Genomic DNA, 16,130 nt, shown 5'->3' on the forward strand with positions numbered 1-16,130 from the left:
GAACTTGGGGCCGGAGGCGCGGCAGGAGGAGGAGGTGACGTTGTTACTAGAGCCTGGAAGATCGAGGGCTCCGGAGCCCATGGGACCTCATCAGCAGAGCCGGGTGCCCGCACTTCTGGAGCAACCGGGGCCATGGGGGATGGTTCATCCTGCCGATGCACCTCTCAGCCTCGCGAGGGCGACCGGGCTGGGGAGGTGAGGGTGCTGTCGCCCCTCTTCTCAGCAGAGGGGGGCATGTGTTGGAAATATGCCCTAGAGGCAATAATAAAATGGTTATTATTATTTTTCTTTGTTCATGATAATTGTCTATTGTTCATGCTATAATTGTGTTATCCGGAAATCGTAATGCATGTGTGAATACATAGACCACAACACGTCCCTAGTGAGCCTCTAGTCGACTAGCTCGTTGATCAAAGGATAGTCATGGTTTCCTGACTATGGACATTAGATGTCATTGATAACGGGATCACATCATTAGGAGAATGATGTGATGGACAAGACCCAATCCTAAGCTTAGCTCAAAGATCGTGTAGTTCGTTTGCTGTAGCTTTTCTGAATGTCAAGTATCATTTCCTTAGACCATGAGATTGTGCAACTCCCGGATACCGTAGGAGTGCCTTGGGTGTGCCAAACGTCACAATGTAACTGGGTGACTATAAAGGTACATTAGAGGTATCTCCGAAAGTGTCTGTTGGGTTGGCACGAATCGAGACTGGGATTTGTCACTCCGTATGACGAAGAGGTATCTCTGGGCCCACTCGGTAATGCATCATCATAATAAGCTCAATGTGATCAAGTGGTTGATCATGGGATCATGCATTATGGTACGAGTAAAGTGACTTGCCGGTAACGAGACTGAACAAGGTATTGCGATACCGACGATCAAGTCTCGGACAAGTAACGTACCGATTGACAAAGGGAATTGTATATAGATTGATTGAATCCTCGACATCGTGGTTCATCCGATGAGATCATCGTGGAGCATGTGGGAGCCAACATGGATACCCAGATCCCGCTGTTGGTTATTGACCGGAGAGTCGTCTCGGTCATGTCTGCATGTCTCCCGAACCCGTAGGGTCTACACACTTAAGGTTCGGTGACGCTAGGGTTGTTAGGAAGACTTGTATGTGATTACCGAATGTTGTTCGGAGTCCCGGATGAGATCCCGGACGTCACGAGGAGTTCCGGAATGGTCCGGAGGTGAAGATTTATATATGGGAAGTTGTCATATGGTCGCCCGAAAGTTTCAGGGGCATATCGGTATTGTACCGGGGCCACCGGAGGGGTTCCGGGGGTCCACCGGGAGGGTGCACCTCTTCCGAAGGGCCTTATGGGCTGTATGGAGAAGGGAACCAGCCCAAGTGGGCTGGGGCGCCACACCCCCCTAGGGCCCATGCGCCTAGGGTTGGGGGAAACCCTAATGGGGGGCGCCCCCTTGCTTGGGGGGCAAGCCCCCCTCCCCTGGCCGCCGCCCCCCTCTAGATCTCATCTGGAGGGGGCCAGCCCCCTTCCCCTTTCCCCTATAAATAGAGGGGTGAGGGGAGGGCTGCATACACCATCCAAGGCGCAGCCCCTCCCCTCCCCAACACCTCTCCTCCTCCATAAGAGCTTGGCGAAGCCCTGCCAGAGTACTGAAGCTTCATCACCACCACGCCATCGTGCTGCTGTTGGAGCCCTCTTCCTCAACCTCTCCCTCCTCCTTGCTGGATCAAGGCGCGTGAGACGTCCTCGCTCCGTACGTGTGTACGCCGCGGAGGTGCCGTCCATTCGGCACTAGGATCTTCGGTGATTTGGATCATGTCGAGTACGACTCCATCAACCCCGTTCTCTTGAACGCTTCTGCTCGTGATCTACTAGGGTATGTAGATGCACTCCTCTCTCCCTCGTTGCTAGATGACTCCATAGATTGATCTTGGTGATGCGTAGAAAATTTTAAAATTCTGCTACGTTCCCCAACAGTGGCATCATGAGCTAGGTCTATGCGTAGTTACTCTGCACGAGTAGAACACAAAGTAGTTGTGGGCGTCGATATTGTCAATTTGCTTGCTGTTACTAGTCTTATCTTGATTCGGCGGCATCGTGGGATGAAGCGGCCCCGGACCAACCTTACACGTACGCTTACGTGAGACCGGTTCCACCGACTAACATGCACTAGTTGCATAAGGTGGTTGGCGGGTGTTTGTCTCTCCCACTTTAGTCAGATCAGATTCGATGAACAGGGTCCTTATGAAGGATAAATAGAAATTGGCAATTCATGTTGTGGTTGGCGTAGGTAAGAAATGTTCTTGCTAGAAACCTATAGCAGCCACGTAAAAACTTGCAACAACAATTAGAGGACGTCTAACTTGTTTTTGCAGCAAGTGTTTTGTGATGTGATATGGCCAAAGGTTGTGATGAATGATGAATGATATATGTGATGTATGAGATTGATCATGTTCTTGTAATAGGAATCACGACTTGCATGTAGATGAGTATGACAACCGACAGGAGCCATAGGAGTTGTCTTTATTTATTTATGATCTGCGTGTCAACATAAATGTCATGTAATTACTTTACTTTATTGCTAAAGCATTAGCCATAGTAGTAGAAGTAATAGATGACGAGACAACTTCAAGAAGACACGATGATGGAGATCATGGTGTCATGCCGATGACAACGATGATCATGGAGGCCCGAAGATGGAGATCAAAGGAGCAAATGATATTGGCCATATCATGTCACTATTTGATTGCATGTGATGTTTATCATGTTTTACATCTTATTTTCTTAGAACGACGGTAGCTTAAATAAGATGATCCCTCGTAATAATAATTTCAAGAAAGTGTTCCCCCTATCTGTGCACCGTTGCGAAGGTTCATTGTTTCGAAGCACCACGTGATGATCGGGTGTGATAGATTCTAACATTCGAATACAATAGGTGTAAGACAGATTTACACACGCAATACACTTAGGTTGACTTGACGAGCCTAGCATGTACAGACATGTCCTCAAAACACAGAAGACCGAAAGGTCGAGCATGAGTCGTATAGAAGATACGATCAACATGAAGATGTTCACCGATGTTGACTAGTCCGTCTCATGTGATGATCAGACACGGCCTAGTTAACTCGGATCATGTTATAGTTAGATGACTGGAGGGATGTCTATCTGAGTGGGAGTTCATTTAATAATTTGATTAGATGAACTTAATTATCATGAACTTAGTCTAAAATCTTTACAATATGTCTTGTAGATCAAATGGCCCACGTTGTCCTCAACTTCAATGCGTTCCTAGAGAAAACCAAGCTGAAAGACGATGGCAGCAACTATACGGATTGGGTCCGGAACCTGAGGATCATCCTCATAGCTGCCAAGAAAGATTATGTCCTAGAAGCACCGCTAGGTGACGCACCCGTCCCACAGAACCAAGACGTTATGAACGCTTGGCAGACATGTGCTGATGATTACTCCCTCGTTCAGTGCGGCATGCTTTACAGCTTAGAACTGGGGCTCCAAAAGCGTTTTGAGAGACACGGAGCATATGAGATGTTCAAAGAGCTGAAAATGGTTTTTCAAGCTCATGCCCGAGTCGAGAGATATGAAGTCTCCGACAAGTTCTTCAGCTGTAAGATGGAGGAAAATAGTTTTGTCAGTGAGCACATACTCAAAATGTCTGGGTTGCATAACCGCTTGACTCAGCTGGGAGTTAATCTCCCGGATGACGCAGTCATTTACAGAATCCTTCAGTCGCTTCCACCGAGCTACAAGAGCTTTGTGATGAACTTCAATATGCAGGGGATGGAAAAGACCATTCCTGAAGTATTTGCAATGCTGAAATCAGGAAAGGTAGAAGTCCAAAAGGAACATCAAGTGTTGATGGTGAATAAAACCACTAAGTTCAAGAAAGGCAAGGGTAAGAAGAACTTCAAGAAGGACAGCAAGGGAGTTGCCGCGCCCGGTAAGCAAGCTGCCGGGAAGAAGCCAAAGAATGGACCCAAGCCCGAGACTGGGTGTTTTTTTGCAAGGGAAGTGGTCACTGGAAGCGGAACTGCCCCAAATACTTAGCGGACAAGAAGGCCGACATAACGAAAGGTATATGTGATATACATGTAATTGATGTGTACCTTACCAGTACTCGTAGTAGCTCCTGGGTATTTGATACCGGTGCAGTTGCTCACATTTGTAACTCAAAGCAGGAGCTGCGGAATAAGCGGAAACTGGCGAAGGAGGAGGTGACGATGCGCGTCGGGAATGGTTCCAAGGTCGATGTGATCATGGTCGGCACACTACCTCTACATTTACCTACGGGATTAGTTTTAAACCTCAATAATTGTTATTTAGTGCCAGCTTTGAGCATGAACATTGTATCAGGATCTCGTTTAATACGAGATGGCTACTCATTTAAATCCGAGAATAATGGTTGTTCTATTTATATGAGAGATATGTTTTATGGTCATTCTCCGATGGTGAATGGTTTATTCTTAATGAATATCGAGCGTAATGCTACACATATTCATAGTGTGAATACCAAAAGATGTAAGGTTGATAATGATAGTCCCACATACTTGTGGCACTGCCGCCTTGGTCACATAGGTGTCAAACGCATGAAGAAGCTCCATGCAGATGGACTTTTAGAGTCTCTTGATTACGAATCATTTGACACGTGCGAACCATGCCTCATGGGTAAAATGACCAAGACTCCGTTCTCAGGAACAATGGAGCGAGCAACCAACTTATTGGAAATCGTACATACTGAGGTGTGCGGTCCAATGAGTGTTGAGGCTCGCGGTGGCTATCGTTATGTTCTGACCCTCACTGATGACTTGAGTAGATACGGGTATGTCTACTTAATGAAACACAAGTCTGAGACCTTTGAAAAGTTCAAGGAATTCCAAAGTGAGGTTGAGAATCAACGTGACAGGAAAATCAAGTTCTTGCGATCAAATCGTGGGGGAGAATACTTGAGTCACGAATTTGGCACACACTTAAGAAAATGTGGAATAGTTTCACAACTCACGCCGCCTGGAACACCTCAGCGTAATGGTGTGTCCGAACGTCGTAATCGCACTCTATTAGATATGGTGCGATCTATGATGTCTCTTACCGATTTACCGCTATCATTTTGGGGCTACGCTTTAGAGACTGCCGCATTCACTTTAAATAGGGCTCCGTCAAAATCCGTTGAGACGACACCGTATGAATTATGGTTTGGGAGGAAACCTAAGCTATCGTTTCTAAAAGTTTGGGGATGCGATGCTTATGTCAAGAAACTTCAACCTGAAAAGCTCGAACCCAAGTCGGAAAAATGCGTCTTCATAGGATACCCTAAAGAAACTATTGGGTATACCTTCTACCTCAGATCCGAAGGCATGATCTTTGTTGCCAAGAATGGGTCCTTTCTAGAGAAAGAGCTCTCGAAAGAAATAAGTGGGAGGAAGGTAGAACTTGATGAAGTATTACCTCTTGAACCGGTAAGTGGCGCAGCTCAAGAAAATGTTCCTGAGGTGCCTGCACCGACTAGAGAGGAAGTTGATGATGATGATGATCATGAAACTTCAGATCAAGTTGCTACTGAACTTCGTAGGTCCACAGGGACACGTTCTGCACCAGAGTGGTACGGCAACCCTGTCTTGGAAATCATGTTGTTAGACAACGGTGAACCTTCGAACTATGAAGAAGCGATGGCGGGCCCGGATTCTGACAAATGGCTGGAAGCCATGAAATCCGAGATAGGATCCATGTATGAAAACAAAGTATGGACTTTGACTGACTTGCCCGTTGATCGGCGAGCCATAGAAAATAAATGGATATTTAAGAAGAAGATAGACGCGGATGGTCATGTGACCATCTATAAATGTCGGCTTGTCACTAAGGGTTATCGACAAGTTCAAGGGGTTGACTACGATGAGACTTTCTCACCCGTAGCGAAGCTGAAGTCCGTCCGAATCATGTTAGCAATTGCCGCATTCTATGATTATGAGATATGGCAAATGGACGTCAAAACGGCATTCCTTAATGGTTTCCTTAAGGAAGAATTGTATATGATGCAGCCGGAAGGTTTTGTTGATCCTAAGAATGCTGACAAGGTGTGCAAGCTCCAACGCTCGATTTATGGGCTGGTGCAACCATCTCGGAGTTGGAACATTCGTTTTGATGAGATGATCAAAGCGTTTGGGTTTATGCAGACTTATGGAGAAGCCTGCATTTACAAGAAAGTGAGTGGGAGCTCTGTAGCATTTCTCATATTGTATGTGGATGACATACTGTTGATGGGAAATGATATAGAATTCTTGGAAAGCATATAGGCCTACTTGAACAAGTGTTTTTCAATGAAGGACCTTGGAGAAGCTGCTTATATATTAGGCATCAAGATCTATAGAGATAGATCGAGACGCCTCATTGGTCTTTCACAGAGTACGTACCTTGACAAGATATTGAAGAAGTTCAAAATGGATCAGTCAAAGAAGGGGTTCTTGCCTGTATTGCAAGGTACAAGATTGAGCACGGCTCAATGCCCGACCACGGCAGAAGATAGAGAAAAGATGAGTGTCATCCCCTATGCCTCGGCCATAGGGTCTATCATGTATGCTATGCTGTGTACTAGACCTGATGTAAACCTTGCCGTGAGTTTGGTAGGATGGTACCAAAGTAATCCCGGCATGGAACACTGGACAGCAGTCAAGAATATTCTGAAGTACCTGAAAAGGACTAAGGAAATGTTTCTCGTTTATGGAGGTGATGAAGAGCTCGTCATAAAGGGTTACGTCGATGCTAGCTTCGACACAGATCTGGATGACTCTAAGTCACAAACCGGATACGTGTATATTTTGAATGGTGGGGCAGTAAGCTGGTGCAGTTGCAAGCAAAGCGTTGTGGCGGGATCTACATGTGAAGCGAAGTACATGGCAGCCTCGGAGGCAGCACAAGAAGCAGTCTGGGTGAAGGAGTTCATTACCGACCGAGGCGTGATACCCAATGCGTCGGGCCCCATGACCCTCTTCTGTGACAACACTGGAGCTATTGCCCTTGCCAAGGAGCCCAGGTTTCACAGGAAGACCAGGCATATCAAGCGTCGCTTCAACTCCATTCGTGAAAGTGTTCAAAATGGAGACATAGAGATTTGTAAAGTACATACGGACCTGAATGTAGCAGATCCGTTGACTAAACCTCTCCCTAGAGCAAAACATGATCAACACCAGAACTGCATGGGTGTTATATTCATCACAATGTAACTAGAATATTGACTCTAGTGCAACTGGGAGACTGTTGGAAATATGCCCTAGAGGCAATAATAAAATGGTTATTGTTATATTTCTTTGTTCATGATAATTGTCTATTGTTCATGCTATAATTGTGTTATCCGGAAATCGTAATACATGTGTGAATACATAGACCACAACACGTCCCTAGTGAGCCTCTAGTCGACTAGCTCGTTGATCAAAGGATAGTCATGGTTTCCTGACTATGGACATTAGATGTCATTGATAACGGGATCACATCATTAGGAGAATGATGTGATGGACAAGACCCAATCCTAAGCTTAGCTCAAAGATCGTGTAGTTCGTTTGCTGTAGCTTTTCTGAATGTCAAGTATCATTTCCTTAGACCATGAGATTGTGCAACTCCCGGATACCGTAGGAGTGCCTTGGGTGTGCCAAACGTCACAACGTAACTGGGTGACTATAAAGGTACATTACAGGTATCTCCGAAAGTGTCTGTTGGGTTGGCACGAATCGAGACTGGGATTTGTCACTCTGTATGACGGAGAGGTATCTCTGGGCCCACTCGGTAATGCATCATCATAATAAGCTCAATGTGATCAAGTGGTTGATCACGGGATCATGCATTACGGTACGAGTAAAGTGACTTGCCGGTAACGAGACTGAACAAGGTATTGGGATACCGACGATCGAGTCTTGGACAAGTAACGTACCGATTGACAAAGGGAATTGTATACAGATTGATTGAATCCTCGACATCGTGGTTCATCCGATGAGATCATTGTGGAGCATGTGGGAGCCAACATGGGTATCCAGATCCCGCTGTTGGTTATTGACTGGAGAGTCGTCTCGGTCATGTCTGCATGTCTCCCGAACCCGTAGGGTCTACACACTTAAGGTTCGGTGACGCTAGGGTTGTTAGGAAGACTTGTATGTGATTACCGAATGTTGTTCGGAGTCCTGGATGAGATCCCAGACGTCACGAGGAGTTCCGGAATGGTCCAGAGGTAAAGATTTATATATGGGAAGTTGTCATATGGTCGCCGGAAAGTTTCAGGGGCATATCGGTATTGTACCGGGGCCACCGGAGGGGTTCCGGGGGTCCACCGGTAGGGTCCACCTCTTCCGGAGGGCCTTATGGGCTGTATGGAGAAGGGAACCAGCCCAAGTGGTCTGGGGCGCCACACCCCCTAGGGCCCATGCGCCTAGGGTTGGGGGAAACCCTAATGGGGGGCGCCCCCTTGCTTGGGGGGCAAGCCCCCCTCCCCTTGGCCGCCGCCCCCCTCTAGATCTCATCTAGAGGGGGCCGACCCCCTTCCCCTTTCCCCTATAAATAGAGGGGTGAGGGGAGGGCTGCATACAACATCCAAGACGCAGCCCCGCCCCTCCCCAACACCTCTCCTCCTCCATAAGAGCTTGGCGAAGCCCTGCCGGAGTACTGCAGCTTCATCACCACCACGCCGTCGTGCTGCTGTTGGAGCCCTCTTCCTCAACCTCTCCCTCCTCCTTGCTGGATCAAGGCACGGGAGATGTCCTCGCTCTGTACGTGTGTTGAACGCAGAGGTGCCGTCCGTTCGGCACTAGGATCTTTGGTGATTTGGATCACGTCGAGTACGACTCCATCAACCCCGTTCTCTTGAACGCTTCCGCTCGTGATCTACAAGGGTATGTAGATGCACTCCTCTCTCCCTTGTTGTTAGATGACTCCATAGATTGATCTTGGTGATGCGTAGAAAATTTTAAAATTCTGCTACGTTCCCCAACAGCATGGCCGCGGCAACCCCCTTCCTCTTCTTTGCTGAAGACATCGGCCTGATCAGCCAAGGGCGAATGTCAGAAAATAGCAAAGTACAAGTAGGAACAAGACGAAGCTCGAATCACTTACTGATCCACTGCGACATAGTCCACCTTCCGCTTGGTGAGCCTGAAACCCGAAAGCATCGGGGCCTGAGGAGTGGGCACACGGGCTCCGGGAATAGAAGACGGCGCAACAGAAGGGCCGGAGCCGGCCCCAGGCGGTACCACGTCGGAGGCAGCATCTCGAGAGACCAGCGACGATCTACCCCTTGTCGGGATGAGGGGAAACTCCCTCACCTCCTGGCGGGCAACGACCTCGGCGTTGTCAGGGGCGCGGAGGATGTCGGCCTTGCTCAAGGGGGAGTTCTCCCCCATTCCCTCGGGGATCTCCTCCGAGTCCTCCTCCTCCTCTTCCTCCCCGCGGGACTCGTCAGAAGACACCTCCACTGGCTTCGGCGTTGTGGAGGCCCCAACGAGCACCGGCGGCACCAGCCCGCGCGCGTCAAAGGTCGGCCTGGAGGCAACGAATTGCTCTCAGTCCTTGCGATGGAACAAAGGAAGAAAGGCGCTCGGCGTGTACTCTTGGTTGTCCCCAACCAAGAGGCGCAGAACTGCAGTCAGCTCATCATCAGGTAGGGCCACCGGGCTCAGACGGACTTTGTCTTCTTCATCTCCAAGCTTCCACAAGGGGCGTGTGCGCGCCTGGAGTGGAGCAACGCGCAGCGTCAAGAATTCCCTCAGGAGCATGACCCCCGTCACCTTGGCCACCTTCGCATTTCCCAGCTTCAAATCAGTCTTCATCTCCTCCAACACCGACGACGCCCGCTCGTCGGTGAGCTCTACACGAGACCACCCCTTGTCCGACTGGGGCGCCTCCGTTGGCAGTTCCAAGTATGGGTGGACGCACTTGGCACTCATCATGACCCATTTGGCCCTGACGTTGCCAACCCTCTTCCCGGTGTTCGAGATCGAGTTGGCCTGGCAGGCTGCGATGAAGTTGGCGCACCCGGAGATATGGCCACCGGTGATGCAGAGGAAGAAGAAGTGGTGCAGCAGTGCCACGGACGGCATCACGCCCAGGTACGCCTCGCAATAGTAGGCGAAGATAGACAAGAGAAGAACGGAGTTGGGGTGGAGATGCAACGCCTGCAGCCCGAAGTGGTCGAGGATCTCGAAGAAGAAATCAGAAAAGGTGGGAACCTACCCGGCGGCGATGTTGCTCATGAAGAAACGAAAGAAGGTGCTTCCCTCAGACTCCGGCACGTCGGGGGAAAGCCGGAGCTTTGTATTCCCCCTCTCGTTGCTCTCCCCCGCCGTCAGCAAGGGTGTGGTGGCTAGGTTCTTCTCCATGATGTTGGGTGCATCAAGGGCTGGCTCGAACCAGGCCAGCGCCGAGGAGGACTTGACCTTGCGCGGCGCCATTGGTCGCCGATGTGGAGCAGGGTCGAAGCAGATCTCGAAGTTCCGGCAGCAAGGAGCGAGAGAGGGGATCTGGAGCAAGGCGAGGAACAAGCAATGAAGGCAAGCACTGTGTGCGTCAGCCTTTTTGTCAAGACAAACAGTTGCTGAGGCAGCGTGGGGAAGTGGAGACGCCCACGTCCAATCAACCGCCACGTGTCAACCAAGGCTGCAGGATCTTTGGGTCCGCGGTGCTCCGCGCTTGACCCTTTGGCTTTGCCTCGAAGCCAAGCCCGAGCGCCCCTTGGGCCCGGGGGCTACTGTCGGTATTCTGGGAACCGGGGTCCCCAGACTTGCCTGCTTACGGCCCACGGCATGGCCGGGCTGGCAGGTCTGTATGACCCATCTTCATCGACATGGCATTCAAGACCCTCGCAAGGGGCTAAGCCTCGCGAAGTGGACGGCGCAAGACCTCCTCGTGAGCGTCCTCGCCAGGCATGCTCGCGAGGGGCAGAAAGATCAAGGCACGGCAAACCTCGCGAGGTCCTCATGATGTGAGCCATGACGATCGAGGCCAGGCGGGCGCCAGCGAGCGCAGTGTCCTTGCTTCCTCTTTGGTGCCAAGGGGGCAAGCGCAGGCGCGGGGTACCGAGGCATCAAGCAAAGGTTTCCATATTGGTGCAACGAGACCAAGACCAAAAGGACGGCAAGACCGAGGTCACCATGGAGCCTAGGACGGCGTCACCACCAGAGCCTTTGGCAGGCGAAGACCGCTTTTGTCAGGATAAGCTGTACTAGTTGTCCCCCTTCAAATTGGCGTTGTTGGCTCCCTTCCCGCTCAATATTTGGGGAGAGGACCAGGGCCTATATAAGTAGAACTAGCTACCACAGTAGGGGGGACAATCGAATCGAGATTAGATCGAGAGGCATCCCACCCACACAAGTTCACCAAGCACAAGAACACCTCAACCTCAGGAGGTTGTTCTTCCCCTTGTACCGTTCATCATCAACCCAAAAGGCATCCACCACCACCACACTGGAGTAGAGTATTACACCACAACGGTGGCCCAAACCAGTATAAATCTTGTGCCTTTCTGTGTTGTGAGTTCGTCGAGTCCGTCCGCAAGATCTTAGAGAGCTTGGGTGTGGATTGATAGGGAGAAAACCTTCACGTGCACCCCAGTGTTCGAACCTTGAGGGTGTTGCTGGAACCCGTGATCTGACGGAATCATATTCCTCTCTTTCCTTTCCCCTTCCCCTCTTTCCTTCTCCTCCTAGGCCTACCCATATGGGGGGCGCTCCAGCCCCTTGTGACTGGTGCGTTTCCCCTCTTGGCCCATAAGGCCCATATCTTTTGTCGGGGGTGCCTGGAACACCTTCCGATGACCCGATAAGTACCCGGTACCCCCCGAAACAGTTCCGGTGTCCGAATACCATCATACTATATATCAATGTTTTACCTCTCCACCATTTCTAGACTCCTCATCAGGAATGTGATCTCATCCGGGACTCCTAACAACATTCGTTCACGAAATCACATAACTCATATCGTCATCGAACGTTAAGCGTGCAGACCCTATGGGTTCGACAACTATGTAGACATGATCGAGACACCTCTCCGGTCAATAACCAATAGCGGAACCTGGATGCCCATATTGTCTCCTACATATTCTACGAAGATCTTTATCGGTCGAACTGTTATGACAACATACGTAATTTCCTTTGTCTATCGGTATGTTACTTGCCCGAGATTCGATCGTCAATATCTTCATACCTAGTTCAATCTTGTTGCCGGCAGGTCTCTTTACTCGTTCCATAATACATCACCTCATGACAAACTCCTTAGTCATTTGCTTGCAAGCTTATGATGTGTATTACCGAGAGGGCCTAGAGATACCTCTCTGAAACTCAGAATGATAAATCCTAATCTCGATCTTTGCCAACTCAACAAACACCTTCGGAGATACCTGTAGAGCATCTTTATAATCACCCAATTATATTGTGACGTTTGATAGCACATAAGGCATTCCTCCGGTATTCGTGAGTTGCATAATCTCATATCGAAGGAATATGTATTTGACATGAAGAAAGCAATATCAATAAAACTGAACGATCATTATGCTAAGCTAACGGATGTGTCTTGTCCATAACATCATTCTCCTAATGATGTGATCCCGTTAACAAATGACAACTCATGTCCATGGTTACAAAACCTTAACCATCTTTGATCAACGAACTAGTCTAGTAGAGGCTCACTAGGGACACGGTGTTTGTTTATGTATTCACACATGTATTATGGTTTCCGATCAATACAATTCTAGCATGAATAATAAACCTTTATCATGAATAAGGAAATATAAAATAAAAACTTAATCATTGCCTTTAGGGCATATTTCCTTCATGTCCTATATATAAATCTTTACCTCTCGACCATTTCAAGACTCGTCGTCATGTCCGTGATCTCATCCGGGACTTCGAACAACATTCGGTCACCAAAACATATAACTCATATAACAGTATATTATCAACGAACGCTAAGCGTGCGGACCCTACAGGTTCGAGAACTATGTAGACATGACCGAGACACCTCTCCGGTCAATAACCAATAGCGGAACCTGGATGCCCATATTGGCTCCTACATCTTCTACGAAGATCTTTATCGGTCGAACCGTGATGACAACATACATAATTCCCTTTGTCCATTGGTATGTTACTTGCCCAAGATTTGATCATCAGTATCTTCATACCTAGTTCAATCTCGTTACCGGCAAGTCCCTTTACTCGTTCTGTAATACATCACCTTGTGACTAACTCCTAGTCATTTGCTTGGAAGCTTATGATGTGTATTATCGAGAGGGCCCAGAGATACCTCTCCGATACTCAGAGTGACAAATCCTAATCTCGATCTATGCCAACTCAACAAACACCTTCGGAGATACCTGTAGAGCATCTTTATGATCACCTAGTTATGTTGTGACGTTTATAGCACACAAGGTATTCCTCTGGTATCCGGGAGTTGCATAATCTCATAGTCAAAGGAATATGTATTTGACATGAAGAAAGCAATATCAATAAACTGAACGATCATTATGCGAAGCTAACGGATGGGTCTTGTCCATCACATCATTCTCCTAATGATGTGATCCTGTTATCAAATGACAACACATGTCTATGGTTAGGAAACCTTAGCCATCTTTGATCAACGAGCTAGTCTAATAGAGGCTTACTAGGGACACGGTATTCGTTTATGTATTCACACATGTATTTAAGTTTCCGATCAATACAATTCTAGCATGAATAATAAACCTTTATCATGAATAAGGAAATATAATATAAAATAACAACTTTATTATTGCCTCTAGGGCATATTTCCTTCAACAAGGAGCTGGTGCACCCCCAACCTGGCCGCCAGCCTTATAAAGGAAAGGGAGGGGCTGGTCCCCTCCCGCCTTTCACCATGGAAGAGAGAAAGGGAAAAGGGGTGCCCTAAGGTAGCCATCCCCCTTTCCTTTCCCCTATGCACCAAAGAAGGAAGGAGGCGCGGCCAGGGCTGGCCCTAGGACTGGTTGATGGCCCCTTTAGGGGCGCCCTAGGCTGCCTCCCCTCCCCTCCACCTATATATATATATGAGGAGGGAGAGGGGCAACACACACCATGATCCCCAAGCCGTGTGCGGCGCCCCGTCTCCCTGTAGTTCTAGTTCGTCCTCCATCCACATCTGGTGTGTTTGGCGAAGCCCTGCGGATAGTTTCACCACCATCGTCACCACGCCGTCATGCTTCTGGAACTCATCTACTACTTCGCCTCTCTTGCTGGATCGAGATGGCGAGGACGTCATCGAGTTGAATATGTGCTGAATGCGAAGGTGTCGTACATTCTGTACTTGATCGAGACAAATCGTGATAAACGCTTTTGCTTAGCGATCTACAAGGATATGTAGATGCACTCCCCCTATCATAGCTATGCATCTCCATGGATATATCTTGTGTGTGCACAGACATTGTTTTGTTTTCCATGCAACATTCCCCAACAGTGGCTTCATGACCAAGGTCTATGCATAGATGATATGCATGAGTTGAACACAAAAGAGTTGTGGGCGGTGGTGTTCATACTGCTTACCACCAATGTCTTATTTTGGTTCGGCGGTATTGTGGGATGAAGCGGCCCAGACCAACCTGACATGTCCACGTTCATGAGAGCGGTTCCACCGACTGACATGCAACTTGTTTTGCATAAAGGTGGCTAGAAGGTGTTTGTTTCTCCTACATTCACTAGTGCAGAACCGGGCAATAGCACCGGTTCGTAAGGCCCTTTAGTGCCGGTTTGGTAACCGGCGCTAAAATGTAGGCACTAAAGGCCCCCCCTTTAGTACCGGTTCAGCACGAACTGGTGCTAAAGGGAAACCACGTGGCACGAGCCACCTTCGGGGGCAAGGAGCCCTTTAGTACCGGTTGGTGTCACCAACCGGTATTAAAATGTTGGGGGGTTTTGAGTTTATGATTTCTTTTTCATTTAATTTTGTGTTTTCCATTTAATTCTTTTTCGTTTGCTGGTATTTTACGATACTACATATTGTACACGTTATGCATATATATAAATAGAATTTCTAGTAGAACCGATCATAATATATATATATATATATATATATATATATATATATATCATCGAATGTCTCACAACCACCATTAATTAGTTCACACATATATACATACATGTATATATATATATATATATACAATTTCTCCTAATTGGTGCCTTCGGAGCCAGTGGTATTAGCCTAGCTAATTGGTGCCTTCGGAGCACGATAACAATTGGAAGTGGTACATGGAGGCGGTAGCGGGTAATAGTATTCTCCTTTGGGATCTATGACCTGGTCGAGCAAAAATCCCGCTATTTCCTCTTGAATTGCTTCTATGCGGTCCTGTGCTAGGAGCTTGTCCCGCACCTCTTTGAACTGTTAAGAAGGAGATCAATATGCATGTGTATTATTTGTGTGACTAGATATCGATAATGGTGTAAAAATTGTGAATAGTGTTTTGACAATCGATATCGTACCCACTCCTGTCTTTATGATTTGCTCCTTTCGGACGCCATCATGCGAATGTTCTCGCAAACGTAGTATGCACATAGATCATTCCCTGGCGCCTGCTTCAGGGCCTTTACGAGAATGGAATTTTGATCAGATAATAATTAATCAAGCATGATAATTAAATAGATGGCAGCTAGCTAGTAACACTTAATTACTTACCTTGGGTCGATACCATTTCAGACTTTGTTTCCATGGGCCTGGAGTGACCCTGATGAACTTTGCACAAGCCCTGCCCGCCGACAAAGAAAATAAATAAATGGGTTATTAAATAGTTGTTATCAGGAAATGACAAACTAATTAAATAGGCCGAGATATAGTTAATAATGATTGAAATTACCTGTTGACTATCCCCTTCACGATGTTGTAGTCACTTGCTTTCTTAAGTAGCGAGTCTAGTACTTCAACTGTTCCTTCATCAACTTTAATGATTAACAAGATCCAGTGAAATCTGCATGCACACACGTTTGCATGTCTTAATTAAGCGGGCATATATATGTAAGAAAAAACATGTAGCTATAGCTAGTAGGGAAAAACAAAATTTGTAGTACAAGACAGTGTGACTCGCTGGAAGTTGTAAGGAAGTAGTATATCTTCATTGTATTTGAGTTCCTTGAAGAACTGTAGCATGCTTTCCTCTACACATTTTG

This window comes from Triticum aestivum, chromosome 5A (genome assembly GCF_018294505.1).
Source record: "Triticum aestivum cultivar Chinese Spring chromosome 5A, IWGSC CS RefSeq v2.1, whole genome shotgun sequence".
NCBI classification, from domain to species: domain Eukaryota; kingdom Viridiplantae; phylum Streptophyta; class Magnoliopsida; order Poales; family Poaceae; genus Triticum; species Triticum aestivum.